This window comes from Pleurodeles waltl, chromosome 10 (genome assembly GCF_031143425.1).
Source record: "Pleurodeles waltl isolate 20211129_DDA chromosome 10, aPleWal1.hap1.20221129, whole genome shotgun sequence".
NCBI classification, from domain to species: Eukaryota; Metazoa; Chordata; class Amphibia; order Caudata; family Salamandridae; genus Pleurodeles; species Pleurodeles waltl.
Genome location: NC_090449.1, coordinates 995842052 through 995857084, shown reverse-complemented (window position 1 = coordinate 995857084; position 15033 = coordinate 995842052).

The following is a 15033-nucleotide window of genomic DNA, read 5'->3' as shown; positions in this document are numbered from 1 at the left end:
TACTTGGCACTCTACAGAGATGGGGTGGGGTGCCACGTGGTCTGCCTTACGGAGGGGCCTTTCCTACGGAACTCGCCATGGCCTAGGGAAACCCACAGCCCACCTACCCCACCCAGACACCTCCACTGCACGCAAAGTCAGCAGAATGAGAGTGTACTCACCCCCTTGTGGCTGCTGTGATGCCCTCAAGCGCCCATCCAACTCCGGGTAGGCCACCGCCAGGATCCTGAACATTAGGGGGTTCATGGTGTGACGGGCACCCCTCCCACATTGGGAGGCCATCCCCAGCTGAGCCTCCGCTGTCTTCTTGCTCCAGCGACAAATGTCCTCCCAACTTTTACAGCAGTGGGTGCTCCGTCTGTGGTAGACCCCCAGGGTCCAGACGTCCTTGGCAATGACACGCCAAATATATTTTTTCTGGTGGGCCCTGACCTACATGAAATGTACAGGGGAAAAAGAGAAGTTATTACCAACTGCACCGTCAAACTGATTGGCCCCCAACCCTACCCTTGCCATGTGGCACATGCATTCACTGTCTTTCATGCACGCAGCACTCTCCCCCCTTCCTTCTTACATCCAGCCCTCTCCACACAGGCATAGCCCATACAACATGCTCCCTGTGTACTTACCTGTTTGTCTGGAGGACCATAGAGTAGAGTGTACTGGGGGAGGACCCCATCCACGAGCTTCTCCAACTCCTCCGATGTGAAGGCAGGGGCCTTTTCCCTAGACACTCGAGCCACTGTCTCTTCCAGACCGAGGTCACAGCAGCACTTGCAGTGTAGGTCCTCTCCTGTCGAAGATCAGGTATTGAGTGATTGAACAGATAGAAAATGGCGGTCATGTCCGCAGCGGTGCGTACTGTCACCGCCGACGCACATTGTCATTTGCTCCTGGGACCCATAGGGTCCAATGTTAACCAATGCAGCATTGCGCTGCGGTCTTCGACCACCTACCGCAACAGTGTACAACGCCAGCGCAGTAACCTCACATCCCATTGTCACACTTTACAGATCAGGCAGCCACCATTTCAGGGGCCCACATGGCTTCATTTTCAACTGCGTCACACATACCTAGGCCTAGACTCTACACACATACAGGCCATCTTTTGTGTATGAATGGTGTTCTGTGTAAACTGTGGGTACGTACCTCTGAGTTGTTTGACTCTGTGCTCGCTGTTGTCCTTCATAGGCACCGTCCGCCTGGACATGTGAGGAGATGGCGGCATCCTCCGGTGTACCAACCATTGGTGGACCTGTCGACAATGGAGGAGCGATATGTGATTATCACATACAGGCTTGACCGTGCCACAATCCAGGAACTGTGTACCCAGTTGGAGCCAGACCTGATGTCAGCAATCCGCCATCCCACAGGAATCCCCCCTCAAGTGCAGGTGCTGTCAGTGCTCCATTTCCTTCCAAGTGGGTCTTTTCAAACAACAGTGGCCATAGCATCAGGGATGTCCCAGCCTATGTTTTCCAACGTATTGTCCAGAGTGTTGTCTGCCCTTCTGAAACACATGAGGAGCTACATTGTTTTTCCTCAGGTGGAGGATTTGCCTACAGTGAAAGGTGATTTCTATGCCCTGGGACACATCCCCAACATCATAGGTGCCATTGATGGGGCCCATGTGGCTTTGGTCCCCCCCCACAGGAGTGAACAGGTGTACAGAAACTGGAAGAGTTATCATTCAATAAAGGTACAGATGGTATGTTTGGCAGACCAGTACATCTCCCATGTGAATGCCATGTTCCCTGGCTCAGTGCATGACGCCTATATCCTGCGGAATAGCAGCATCCCTTATGTGATGGGTCAACTCCAGAAGCACCATGTGTGGCTATTTGGTGAGCACCTGGAAGCAAGTCAGTGGGAATGGTTGTCTGGGTCTGGGTATATTCCTCCAGGTTCGTGCGTATCTAACAGTTGTCCCTCACCATTTGCAGGTGACTCTGGTTGCCCCAACCTGTCAGGGCTACTGACCCCAGTGAGGAATCCCAGGACAAGGGCAGGGGAACGCTACAATGAGGACCATGGGCGAACTAGGAGGGTGATTGAGCAGACCTTCGGCCTCCTGAAGGCCAGATTCAGGTGCCTCCATATGACAGGTGGATCCCTATTCTACTCACCAAAGAAGGTGTGCCAGATCATCGTGGCCTGCTGTATGCTTCACAACTTGGCTTTGCGATGACAGGTGTCTTTTCTGCAGGAGTATGGTCCAGATGGCGGTGTTGTGGCAGCTGTGGAGCCTGTGGACAGTGAAGACGAGGAAGCAGAGGAAGAAGACATGAACAACAGGGACTCAGTGATCCAGCAATATTTCCAGTGAGACACAGGTAAGAGTAAAGACCTGCCTACTACATGTACTTTAACACCACTACCTCTCTACTGTCTGTCGTTTTCAGACAGTGTATGGTCACTGAGTTGTCACTTTCCCTTACGATTTCACAGATGTGGGTCCCACTGTGTGACATCTGCTTAGATTCCTCATGGACTAGAGCTGTGTGACATAGGTATGTTGACTTTACAATTGAAAGAGCATTTTGTCACTGTAATTGTTAATACACCATTTCAAAATCACAGACAGACTCCAGATTGTTTTGCGCTTTAAGTGTGTTTATTTAAGTGCTCAATATTGGAGGGGGTAGTGAAATGGTGAGGGGTGATGGCGGAGGAATGTCCATGGCTGAGTCCAGTCTATTAGTCTCACAGGTGCATTGCCCATATGGGCATAGGAAGTGGAGCTGGGGCAGTTTAACTATGGACAGGGTGACAAAGTGGGACAGTAGGATGACAATCAGTGTGGTCTCATTTCTTGCTGGGGGTCTTGGCATCGTGCTCTGTCTTTGTCCTGGATCTCAGGGACCATCTGCGGGGTGGTTCTCCCTCTGCAGGGAGTGGGGTGCTGGTGTGGTGGTCCTGTGGCGGGGTGTCCTGTCCACTAGCGTCGGCGGAGGTGGTGGGCAGTTCATCGTCCATGCTAGTATCAGGGGCCCCTTGTAGTGGTGTAGGGTGGAGCTGATGGTTCTGAGTTCCTCCCTGAAGCCCATATACTGTTCCTCCTGCAGACGCTGGGTCACCTGAAACTTGGCCAGTACCGTTGCCATTGTCTCCTGGGAGTGGTGGTAGGCTCCCATGATGGAGGAGAGGGCCTCGTGAAGAGTGGGTTCCCTTGGCCTGTCCGCCCCCTGTCGCACAGCAGCCCTCCAAGTTCCCCTGTGTTCCTGGGCCTCCGTCCCCTGGACCGTGTGCCCACTGCCACTGCCCCCAGGTCCCTGTTGTTGTTGGGGTGGTGGGTTATCCTGGGTTCCCTGTAGTGGTGGACACACAGCTGATTGACGTGACCTGGGGACGGAGGTATGGGCCCGCTGGGTGGGCGCTGTGCTGGTGTTTCCAGAGGGGGGAAGGTCTGTGGTGGCCTGTGACTGGGTGAGGGGAACCGACTGTCCTGAGGTCCCCGATGGGCCGGGCTGGTCATCTAGGTCCAGTTGGACATAGCTGCTGTCTTCACTGTGGGCCTCTTCTGTTGGTAGTGTGGACATGTGTGGACCCTCCTGTCCGGTGCCGTTGGGTAGGGGTCCGGCAGGGGTATAAAAGGATGGTTATTACATCTGTGTGTGTCATGGTGTGCAATGGTTGGGTGACCGTGTACCCCAGTGCTTGCATTGCTGTGTGGGACCTTGTGTGATGATGGTTTAGGGGGTTGTATGGGTATGTGCAGTGGGCATGCTTTAGTGATGTGTGTCCATGGTTTGTTGTTGCATGCAGGGATTGGTGTTGGGATGTGTGGTTTGTGATGTTGGGACATATGTGAGGAGTTGGGGTGCTGGGGGTGAGGGTGAGGGTATGTGCTGGCATGCAGGTAGGGTGGGGGATGTAATAATTAAGATTTGTCTTACCAGAGTCCATTCCTCCACCTACTCCTGCGAGGCCCTCAGGATGCAGCATCACCAAGACCTGCTCCTCCCATGTTGTTAGTTGTGGGGGAGGAGGTGGGGTACGCCGCCAGTCCGCTGAACCGCCAGGTTGTGTCTTGAGACCACGGAACGCACCTTCCCCCGTAGGTCGTTCCACCTCTTCCTGATGTCCTCCTGATTTCTTGGGTGCTGTCCCACTGCGTTGACCCTGTCCACTATTCTTCGCCATAGCTCCATCTTCCTTGCTATTGAGGTATGCAGAACCTGTGATCCGAATAGCTGTGGCTCTACCCGGACGATTTCCTCCACCATGACTCTGAGCTCCTCCTCCAAGAACCTGGGGTGTCTTTGCCGTGCCATGGGGTGGTGTAGGTGATGTGTGGGGTGGAGTGTGTGGTGATAAGTGTGCTGATATATAGTGGGGTGTTGTGTGAGGTGCGTGGAAGTTCTGTGGGTGATGGTGTTGTGTGCCTGTGGATGCTGTTGTTCTTGCTGGTGCTGTCTCTTTCTGACCTTCTTTTGGAATTTTTTGTCGTAGGGGTTTGTGGGTGATGTGTGTGTGTGTTTTATATTGTAATGGGTGTGTGGGAGTGGTGTGTGTATGTGTATCAGGTGTGTGTATTTGGAATTGTCCAATGTGGCTGTGTTTTATGTATTTTGAGCGCGGCGGTGTGTACCGCCAATGGAATACCGCGGTTGAAAGACCGCCGCGTGGATTCGTGTGTCGTCATAGTGTGGGCGTTTTTCTGTTGGCGTGACGGTGGAGGTTTTGTTTTCGCCAGTTTATCACTGACCTTTGGTGTGGCGGACTTGTGTGGGTGTCTGAATTGTGGCGGATTGCGAAATGTGGGTCATAATAGCTTTGGTGGAATTCCTTGGCCGCAGCGGTGTGTTGGCGGTCTTCTGCACGGCGGTAAGCAGCTTTTACTGCCAATGTTGTAATGAGGGCCTAAGCCCTACTAGGTTCAGCTAGGTCTCAATAAATTAACCCAAGCTCACCCCTTGGTTGCTTGGCAAAGAGAACAAGGCTTAACTTAGAAGACAAAGGGCTGTCCTCCAAAGTCCTGACTGGTAGGTTACCACCAGTGTGTCAGCCTCCCTGCCATGCCCATTATACGTTTCCCTCTGGCTCAGCGGCCAGAAACACAGTTTCTGCCCGCTGGCCTACAGCATTGTCTCCAGCTCACAATAGAGCCTACAGCAATGCCGTAGTGAATATGGTGCAGACACTGAACATGGCGACGATGCTGGCCATGGGGGCCCTGCACTGTTCATGCCAAGTGCATGGACAGTACAGGGCCCCCCATGGGGCACCCTGCACTCAGTCTCTGCCAGCCTTTATTATGGAAGGGTTACAACCATGAAACCGCTGGCAGAGAAGGGGGTCGGAATCCCCAGCACTGCCCTGGCAGATTAGGATCAACAGCACAACCAGTCTGTGGTATAGATAAAAACTAGTGGTTCAACTGCAGTGCTACTGCCGCAGTCATAATGTGGAGGGCGGTCTGACCGCCACCGCCACCCCGGCGGTCATTAGACCGCCAGGGTCTTAATGAGGGCCAAAGTGTGTAAAGCATTCATGTATCACAAAACAGTAATAAAATAAAACACAGGAAACATTTTAAAAATCCAAAACCAATTTACAGAAATAGGAAATATTTCTATATTTAATTTGATCCCAAAACAAATAAAATGGGATAAGGGGAACCCGAGATATGATTTTTTAAAGAAATAGGCCCTCATTAAGACATTGGGGGTAAGTGCTGCCTACCACCGTGGCGACGGCCGCCAAAAGACCGTGCCGCGGCTAACATCCGTCTGCCAAATTATGACCACAGCCGGATTTCCGCCACAAGAAGGGCGGAAATCCAGATGTGGCCATACTGGAAGATGGGGTTAAGGTGACGCTGCTACCACTAGCAGCGCCACGTCAGTAAACCGCCACCAGCTGTATTATGAAAAATAATACGGTCTGGCGGTGTTTTGCTGGCGGGCGCTGCTGGCAGTAGCAGCGACCTGTCCCGTTCCCTGCCAGAAGACCCCCTGGATGCAGGTAAGTGGGGTTGTCCAACAGGGGAGGGGGGTGTTGTGTGGGGTTGTGTCCATGAATGTGTGAGTGTGTGAGTGAATGCAAATGTGTGTGTAGTGTTGTTTGCGAGTGTGTATTCATGTGTGAGAAGGGGTGTATGAATGGAATTGTGAATGTGTGTCTGCGTGTCAGTGTGAATGTGTGTACAGATGTGTGCGAGAATGAATTAATGCATGTATGCCTGTGTGAGTGAGTGTGTGTATGCGTGGTGCGTGTCTGTGAGTGTGCGTGAATGGGAGGGTGGGGGAGCAGGGGGGGCGTCGATGGAGGGGGGTAGGGTTGTCTGGGGAGATTTTGGGGGGGTGGGTGATCCTCCTACCAGTGACAAAGAAGGAATTCCCTGTCACTGGTAGGGCCTACCACAATGTTTTTTGTGGTGTTGTGAACGCCACAAAACCATGTCAGTAGACAGGGTCATGATGCCGCCGGCGGTACAATAGCAGCCAGCGGGCTGGAGATTCTTATCTCCGGCCCGGCGGCTGCTACCGCCATGGCGGTCGGAATGGTAAATTGGCAGGTTGGCTGCAGCCGACCCGCCAATGTCATAATGTGGCAGTATGTACTGCCGCATTATCACCAACCGCCGGTGCTTTAGTGCTTAGAAACTAAAAGCACCACTTGGGGTTTCTGGTCGCACCTCAACCGAGGCAAAGTCAAAGTTTCAGGTCAACCTCCTGAAACTTGCTTGGCTACAGCAAGCAGGAGGCCTTGGCCAAAACTTTACATTTGAACTTAGGGGCATATTTATACTCTGTTTGCGCCAAATTAGCGTCGTTTTTTTTTACGCAAATTCGGCGCAAAACTAACGCCATATTTATACTTTGGCGCTAGACGCGTCTAGCGCCAAAGTATGAGTAAAGAGCGTCATTTTTTAGCGTGAACGCCTTCCTTGCGTTAATGAGATGCAAGGTAGGCGTTCCCGTCCAAAAAAATGACTGCGACGCAAATGCGTCGTATTTATACTCCCGGGCAAAAATCACGCCCGGGAGTTGGCGGGGCAGAAAACCCAGCATTTGCGCCACTTTTTAACGCCTGGGTCAGGGCAGGCGTTAAGGGACCTGTGGGCTCAAAATGAGCCCACAGCTGCCCTCCCATGCCCCCAGGGACCCCCCCTGCCACCCTTGCCCACCCCAGGAGGACACCCAAGGATGGAGGGACCCACCCCAGGGACATTCAGGTAAGTTCAGGTAAGTATTAATATATATATATTTTTTTTTTTTTTTTGTGGCATAGGGGGGCCTGATTTGTGCCCCCCTACATGCCTCAATGCCCAATGACCATGCCCAGGGGACATAAGTACCCTGGGCATGGCCATTGGGCAAGGGGGCATGACTCCTGTCTTTACTAAGACAGGAGTAATGTAAATGGCGTCTGGGCGTCGTTAAAAATGGCGCAAATCGGGTGGAGGCGATTTTTTGCGTCAACCTGACTTGCACCATTTTTAAGACGCCCTAGTGCAATTTTTCCCTACGCCGGCGCTGCCTGGTGTACGTGGTTTTTTTCCACGCACACCAGGCAGCGCCGGTCTGCTTGCGCCGGCTAACGCCATTCAATAAATACGGCGCCCGCATGGCGCTTCAGAATGGCGTTAGCCGGCGCAACATTTTTTGACGCTAAACTGCGTTAGCGCAGTTTAGCGTCAAAAAGTATAAATACGGGCCTTAGTCTTTTTCTTGAAGATTTTCTTCAGCAGAACAAAGTCACCAATTTGATCTGACCGCAATGGAGCCCTCTTTGGATTCACGTCGCAGGAGATCTCGGTGAATAATTCTACCTTTGGACTTACATGATTTTTTAGGACAGAAATCTTTGTCTGGGCCAAAGCTGAATCTTGATCCGTCATCCCTAGAGCCCTCCTCGCAGAAGGTCAACTTTTTACGTTGGGACTTAGTTACTTTTTTGGAGCTTTTTCTCTCCAATGTTGGACAATCCTCCCCAGTAAGCTGATTTCAAGTCAATGTCAACGGATTGCCTTTCCAGGAGCCCCTGGCTAAATCCTGGAAGTCTGGGGCTCCAGAGCTTTTCAGCAGGACAAATCTCCATTTCAGGCCGATCGCGGTCGACATAAGCCAGCTGAACTCTTGGCGACAGGTCAGTCCGTTTATGGAGCTTCTTACTAAAAGTTTTCCAATCTTCTCCAAACTTCTGGAAGGTCTTTAAAAGTCCATTAGCACTCCACAGCTCACCCCAAGGTTCCAGAAGCTCTGAGTTGCTCCTTGAGGGGTAGGACTCCAACTCCCAGAATGCACATGGGTCAAACTCCAAAATGACCATTGGAAAGTGGTCAGCTGGTCAGTGTCTTCAGGATTTGATTCAGGTGACTTTGGTTAGCTAGTTTTTAACTGTATGAAGCAGGGAGCCCCTTATTAAATCAGTTGAAGCCAGGCAAAGTCCTTTTTGTGGTGAAGTCCAAGTTTGCAGCTGGTGCAGTCCTTCAGAGTGCAATGTCCAGGTACAGGTCAGGTGTCCATCAGGGCAGACCTTCTTCTGATGTTGTTCTTTGTAGGGATCTGAGGTGTGGGTGCAGCTCTGCCATATTTATCCTTGCTCCTGGGGTGAAAAGCGAGGTCGGGCAACTGTCCAATCACAGACAGGCCACTACCCCCTTGGATGACCACTTCCTGGGAAGTGTGGCAAAAATCAATCCAAGGAAGCAACATTCTTTAAAAATCCAACATGGCTGAAACTGAATTTTGGAGGTTATGTCTGGCTGAGCCCAACCCACTGGTGTGGCTGAAAATCCTTAACACACCCCTTTCTTACTCATTATCTTCCTCCTAATGACTTACAATCATTTTATTTCAGATTGTATCTTGAAGAGTTTTACTTGATTAGGATAAGCCATCTATTCATGTTAACACCTTACTTATATTTTGGTACGTTTTTCTTTATTCAGACACACTTGCTAATGCTTAATTTAGCACACTCACTCACCAATTTCCTAGGTGTTATGACGCCTTTCTGTTTCCTTTTTTCCTAATGACACCCTGTCATCAATAATATATTTCTCAACCTTAGTTTCCGTTTCTCATCGCCACATATCTAGTGGGAGTCTTTATCCCTAATTCTAATTCTCAATTTCTACTTCGTTTCATGTGCACATCAAACTTTTGGTGATATTTATAATAATAACAAGTTTATCACTTGTGGTAAACTGTAATCACAGTTTTTCTCTGTGGCTCTGTTTGGTAATGTCACTTGATGATTTTAGACACTCACATGGTACTGGTGAAGGACTTGGCCACGATTTTAGTGCCAGGTATTCATTTTCCATAATCATGTATAACTACAGATTATGACCAAGCTCATTATTATGTTTCTTACAGCCCTGAGGAAGTCAATGAGATTAATTTATCGGAGACAAAACACATGTTGGCTGTTGGATGTTGTTGTGATGACCACATATGGAATCTTTCTGATGTGATGAACATGTATGAAAACCTCGCACAAGAATAAAGACACTGAACTTTAACTCTGTTTGGATTATATATTGATTTTCCGAAGACCAAGAATCTAACTGTACAGACTCTTATCTTATTTAATACGAGTGCCCTGGCCTTTTGAATCAGTTTGGTTCTTCCTATTGGAGAAACACTGGAGGTGCTGGGAGAACCCTCCGTTCGGGAGCACCGTATTTACTATCTATTATTAAAGAAATGTTTTGGTGATATTGTGTTAGTGCCTATCCCTATAATTCCCCCCCCCCCTTTTCTTCACAACGTAAAAATAAGGTTGTTTAAGACTTTAGAAGTACTTTTCATTCCAAAGTCAAATTTTCATATCACTTTAGTCTAAAAGCAGCTGGCAAAGCAAGCCTACATTTAAAATTATACTGGGCACCTCAGCAGTGGACCTATGGGTGCACTATCTATGCTGTGGTCCCTACACCTATATGACCTACCAGTTAATAGGGACATATAGGTAGGTTGATGCTGCCAATTATAATTAGCCTAATTTGCATATCCACTTGAAGCAGAGCACTGGCACTGGGACTGGAAAGCAGTTCCCAGGTCACAAGCAAGAGTCGCTAACCACTAGTATCTGTCCAAAATGTTTGGGGGTGACCAGGGCAAAAAGAGGACTTTCCTACAACCCTTTATGTACATGTGAGGCTCTTTGATGCAAACCCAACCCCCCACATGAATTCTACCCCTTGTTTTACTGGCACCATGTTTTCTATCAAAGTAGTCTTTCATTTTCATTTGAGCTCTTCCATCAAATCTCAACATCCATGAGTTGTTTATTCTCTGACCTGGACCTCCAACCTTTTAAGCATGATAGAAACATTGGAAGAGACAAAAAATGACCCCTCATGATCTCAAAAGGTGTTTTGTCCGCCACACCATTGGGAGTTGTTCGATGGGAAAACAACATGCCATGAACAGCCTTGTAAACATTGACCCCATTTTTGATTGCCCACTGCACACATTCCACCAATGTTTGGTTAATTTTCACCACCAAAATGTTTGCCTGTGGGTGGTATAATGTCACACATTTGTGAGACACACAATATGTTGGCAAAAACTTTCACATTTTGCTGGAAACAAATTGCACTCCATTACCTGACACTAATTCCTTTGGGAAACCCTATCTAATAAATATTTTGTGTAGGAAATATGTTACTGCTTTGGTGCGAGGCCCCAGCACAAACTCAACCTCCCACCATTTGCTGTAATAATCAACAACCACAAGAGCATAACTAAGATTTTGGGGAAGTAAACTGAATGGCCCAATAAAGTCTATAGCCGTCTTTGACCATGGACCTTCTAGTAGCTTGACAGAATGAAGTGGGGGTGTACTTGTCTTCATAGGCTTGTCACTAGTAGAACATATCATATACTCACTGACAGCTTGAACAATTTCAGTATTCAAACTGGGCCACCAATAAAATTAGCTTATCTTCCTTTTGGTCATTGTCTGCCCTAAATGGCCATCATGGCCAGTGTGGTTGATTCTGCTGCACAAATACCTTGATGGCACAAACTTGCCCCCTCTCATCACCTTGTTCCCTTTTCCCAAAGTAAGCTCAGCAGCCACCTTATGGTATGGTTGTTAACTGGGATGCAGAAACCTCTCCTTTGGCCATCCCTCTGTCACATATTTCTGCACTAGCTTGAGATGCTCATCCTCCCTCAAACCTTCAAGCCACTCACTTTCCCCAAAATCACCCTCACAGCATACTTCAATGATGGCAATGAGACATTCCTCATCATCCTCTTCATTTTGGGATACAAGTAAAACATCACACCCCTGAGGTGCTCTTGACAGGTAATGTGCCTTCACCTTTGTTCCACCTGGTATCTATTGAACATCAAAATGATATTGAAGCAACTTAGAATTTAGTCTAGCTATTCTTGTAGTCTGATCCATAATCACACCACCACTGAGAATATTTACTAATGGCTTGTGATCGGTCATTAAGGTAAATTTTTCCCCGATACAAAATTTTCAAAACACTCACATGCCCAACAGCATGCCAATAACTCCTTCACAATGAAAGAGAACACCTCTACATTTTCCCTTACTGTTCTTCAAACAAAAACACTGGTCTTTTTACCTTTAGTGTTCAATTATGACACCTAACTTACTGGTATTTGCATTCACGATGATCAAACATTGACAATTTGGATCAAAAGGTGCAAAACCTTTGCTGACCCATTTTTTTTTTGTTTTCATTATTCAAATTTTGTGTTGCAAGTTTCATTCCAATGATAAACCTTACTGTTCTTGAGTAGCAACTATAAAATCTCTGTCATCTCTAAAAGATCCCAGATTAACTTTTAGTAGAACTCACAGACCCATAGGAAAGAGGAAATCTGCTCCCTGGACTTGGGAACAGGAGCTTGTCTGATGACATCCACGGACCCTGGATGTGTTTCAACACCTTCCTCAGAAAGTACATGTCAAGATACTCCATGCTAGACTTTCTTGATGTTTGGAATGATACCTGCTTGTCTAATCTTTCAGACACTGTAACACTCTATCATGCTCTTGGATATCTCTTGCTGGCAATACCTTTAAACCCATGTAAGACTGACTCCATGACATGTCGAAAAATGGATGCAGCCAAAGCCAACCCGAAAGGCATACTCCTAAACTGAAATGTCCCAATCGGTCTGCTTGAATGATCTAATTCAACCTGGGGATAAGCTGATCCCAGGTCTATCTTACTGAAAACCTTTGATCCAGTAAAAGCTGTGACAACATCATCAATACATGGTAGAGGATGTGACTCTACCCATATGACTTTATGTAAACTCCTCAAATCAATGTAAATCTGCAAATACCAATTCTTTTTGTTGACAATCACTAATCGTGACAACCATAGTGAGGACTCCACTGGTTCAATCATCCCATCCATGGCCATTTTCCTCAACATCTCTGCCTAATCCTGTCTAGTACTGATGGGGACATTACTCATCTTATATTTAACTAATGCCACCCCATCCTTCACTTTTATCTTGTATTTAAAGTTGTTGTGTAGGTTCTCATTACCCTAATGAGGCTAGTGGATTTGGACGGTAGGATTACATTGTGTGTGGGGTACAAGATACAATTCCACATCATGTGACACCTGTCTGCCTAATGTGGGTTTTCTGAATAGCTAGCAGTTCCTCATCTCTACACAAGAGCAGGGATGATTGTGGCAATCAGGCGCATGACAAGAAAGACTCCTCAGAAGAATCATTGTCAATCAGATCTTATCCCTGTCTCTCAGTTGCATTAGTCTCACACAGGCAAAGACAAACAGAGGCAGGATATACTTCAATAAGCATTTATTGAAGTAACTGCATCTTAGATAAAATGGCATGTATTGCAATAACTAGGATGATAAAACACCATAAAAGCAAAATTGTGAAAAGGTGAGTGAAACACAAAAACAGTCTCATCATACTGTCACTAGGAGTGATATATAGTTCTCCTACCTAAGCTATGTTAGAGCACAGAATAAAAAGCCCTATTCCGCCCCCTGGGAAGACATCATCCCTCATACCTGAGTAAGGAAGCCAGTAGTCTAGAGACACACCGTCCCATGTTAGCCAGGGGTTCGGCAGTGTAAGCAAGCAGCTGTAGCGAGGCAATCAGCAATCAGCATGCAGTCGTGGTCATCTGGCTGGAATCTCTCTCTAACGTGAATGGGACAAAGGAGTGTTTTTATAATAAAACAGTTGACAGTCTAATAAAGGGTCCCCACATAGGAATATATGTGTTTCTATGAAAGTCGGAGACACCCTTTTGCTGGCAAACCCTATCTGACTGCAGCCTTGAAGAAAGCACAAAGTGAAATAAATGTCCTACTGAGAACGTAATGCTTTCGTAGGCGAAATAACAATTAGATAGAGAAAAATAAAACAACACCGCAAATGTGGCTATTGCCAGAAAAATAAAGCGATGCTGAATAAAATGTAACTGGGATAAAGTGCACAACGGCAGGCCTAGTTAGCTAAAATAATGTGTCTAAAATATGGCTAAAATAGCTATACAACAAACTTTTTTTGCTTTAGAAAAATGGGCTCAATTTATTTCTGCTTTGAATCCTTCTTGGTTTTTTAACTGTCCCTTGTTTACTCACACCTGTGTTCCTTAGGTTGTTCAGATGGTACAACGCTCACAACGCTCACCCCTAGAGGCTCTTTCTTTACTAGTTCTTTAGCAGCTTTAAAGAGAAATCTTAATACTTTTCACAGTGTCAATGCTCTCTGCTAAGTATAGATTTTTAAGAGCAAGCAACTTCTCTTTGACTTTCCTGTCTCAACACCTGACTACAATTTGGTCTTGAAGCAATTGAGATGTGAATTCCCCAAAATCACAGTCCGCAGCTAGGGTGAGTAACACTGCCACATAAGCATGAATTAACTCTTCCTGGTACTGCTCCTGAGTGAAGAAATTGTGCTGATTAACTATCAGGCTTGGTTGTCTGTCAAACTATGTTTCCAACTTGTGCAAGGGCTCCTGGTACTCATCTAATTTGTTTTCATCATCTGAGCTTTCATGCTCTGCTGGAGGCAAATGTTCATAAATTACGTGCCATTTGAGTCCCAAATTATGTTCCAGTAAAAACCTTTCCCTTTCTAGGCAATATCTATTGCCTCCAATGGCACCCAGATACTTAGTGAATGCCCTGTAGCAATTTTTCCATTTGATTGGTGGATCACCTGGCTTCTGCAAAAAGGAAGATGTTGCACTCACATTCTGCACTGCTGCCATTAGACTCACCCATTCACTCTGACAATACGATAACTGTGCAGCTTTGTAACCAATATTTAAATATTCCTACACCTCACGAGGAGATCACTACCCAGTACCTTTTGCACAAGTTACAATAATACGTTGTGCTGATTTAAAATTAAGATATACTTAACGACTTAACGGCTTAACCGGTCAAACCAATATACTTGAAAAGTCACTTTAAGCATTGTATTTAGAATGAACCTTGCAATATCCAGAAAAATGTAATTAAATGTGCACGTCACAAAATGTAAAGTTTTTTTATAGTGCGCATATTACTGTAAACAAAAGATTATTCATGCAGTGAAAAGAATGTATGTATCACTGAAGAATACACATCAAGCTTTGATGTTGTCTAATGATCACAAGATTGTAAATACGGTGCTGAAGTGTGTGTATGACGGAATCGTTTGTATGAAGTCTTGCTGACACCATATAAGTTGGTGCCCTCTGAACCGCTTGCCTGGAACACAGTTATTTATTATTTTTATTTTTTTAAATGCCACAAGTTTGTACATCACTGAACTGCTCACCAAAAATGGCACATGCTATTCCCAGCTGCTGGGAACCACCAACCGTACTTTGGAGTACTGTGGAAAAGTGTGCTTCTCACTGAAAGCCACGCTGACTGCCAGTCACAGCTTGTGGCCCGTCGTACATGCTCTTCACATACTTATCTTCTTTGCTCATGCTGCAGCACATGAACCTCTCACACCCTATGTGAAAGTGGCTGTAACAGTTGATGATGGAAGCCCAGCTAAACTGAAAGCTTAATACACCTCAGCCTCAGATAACTGTAGT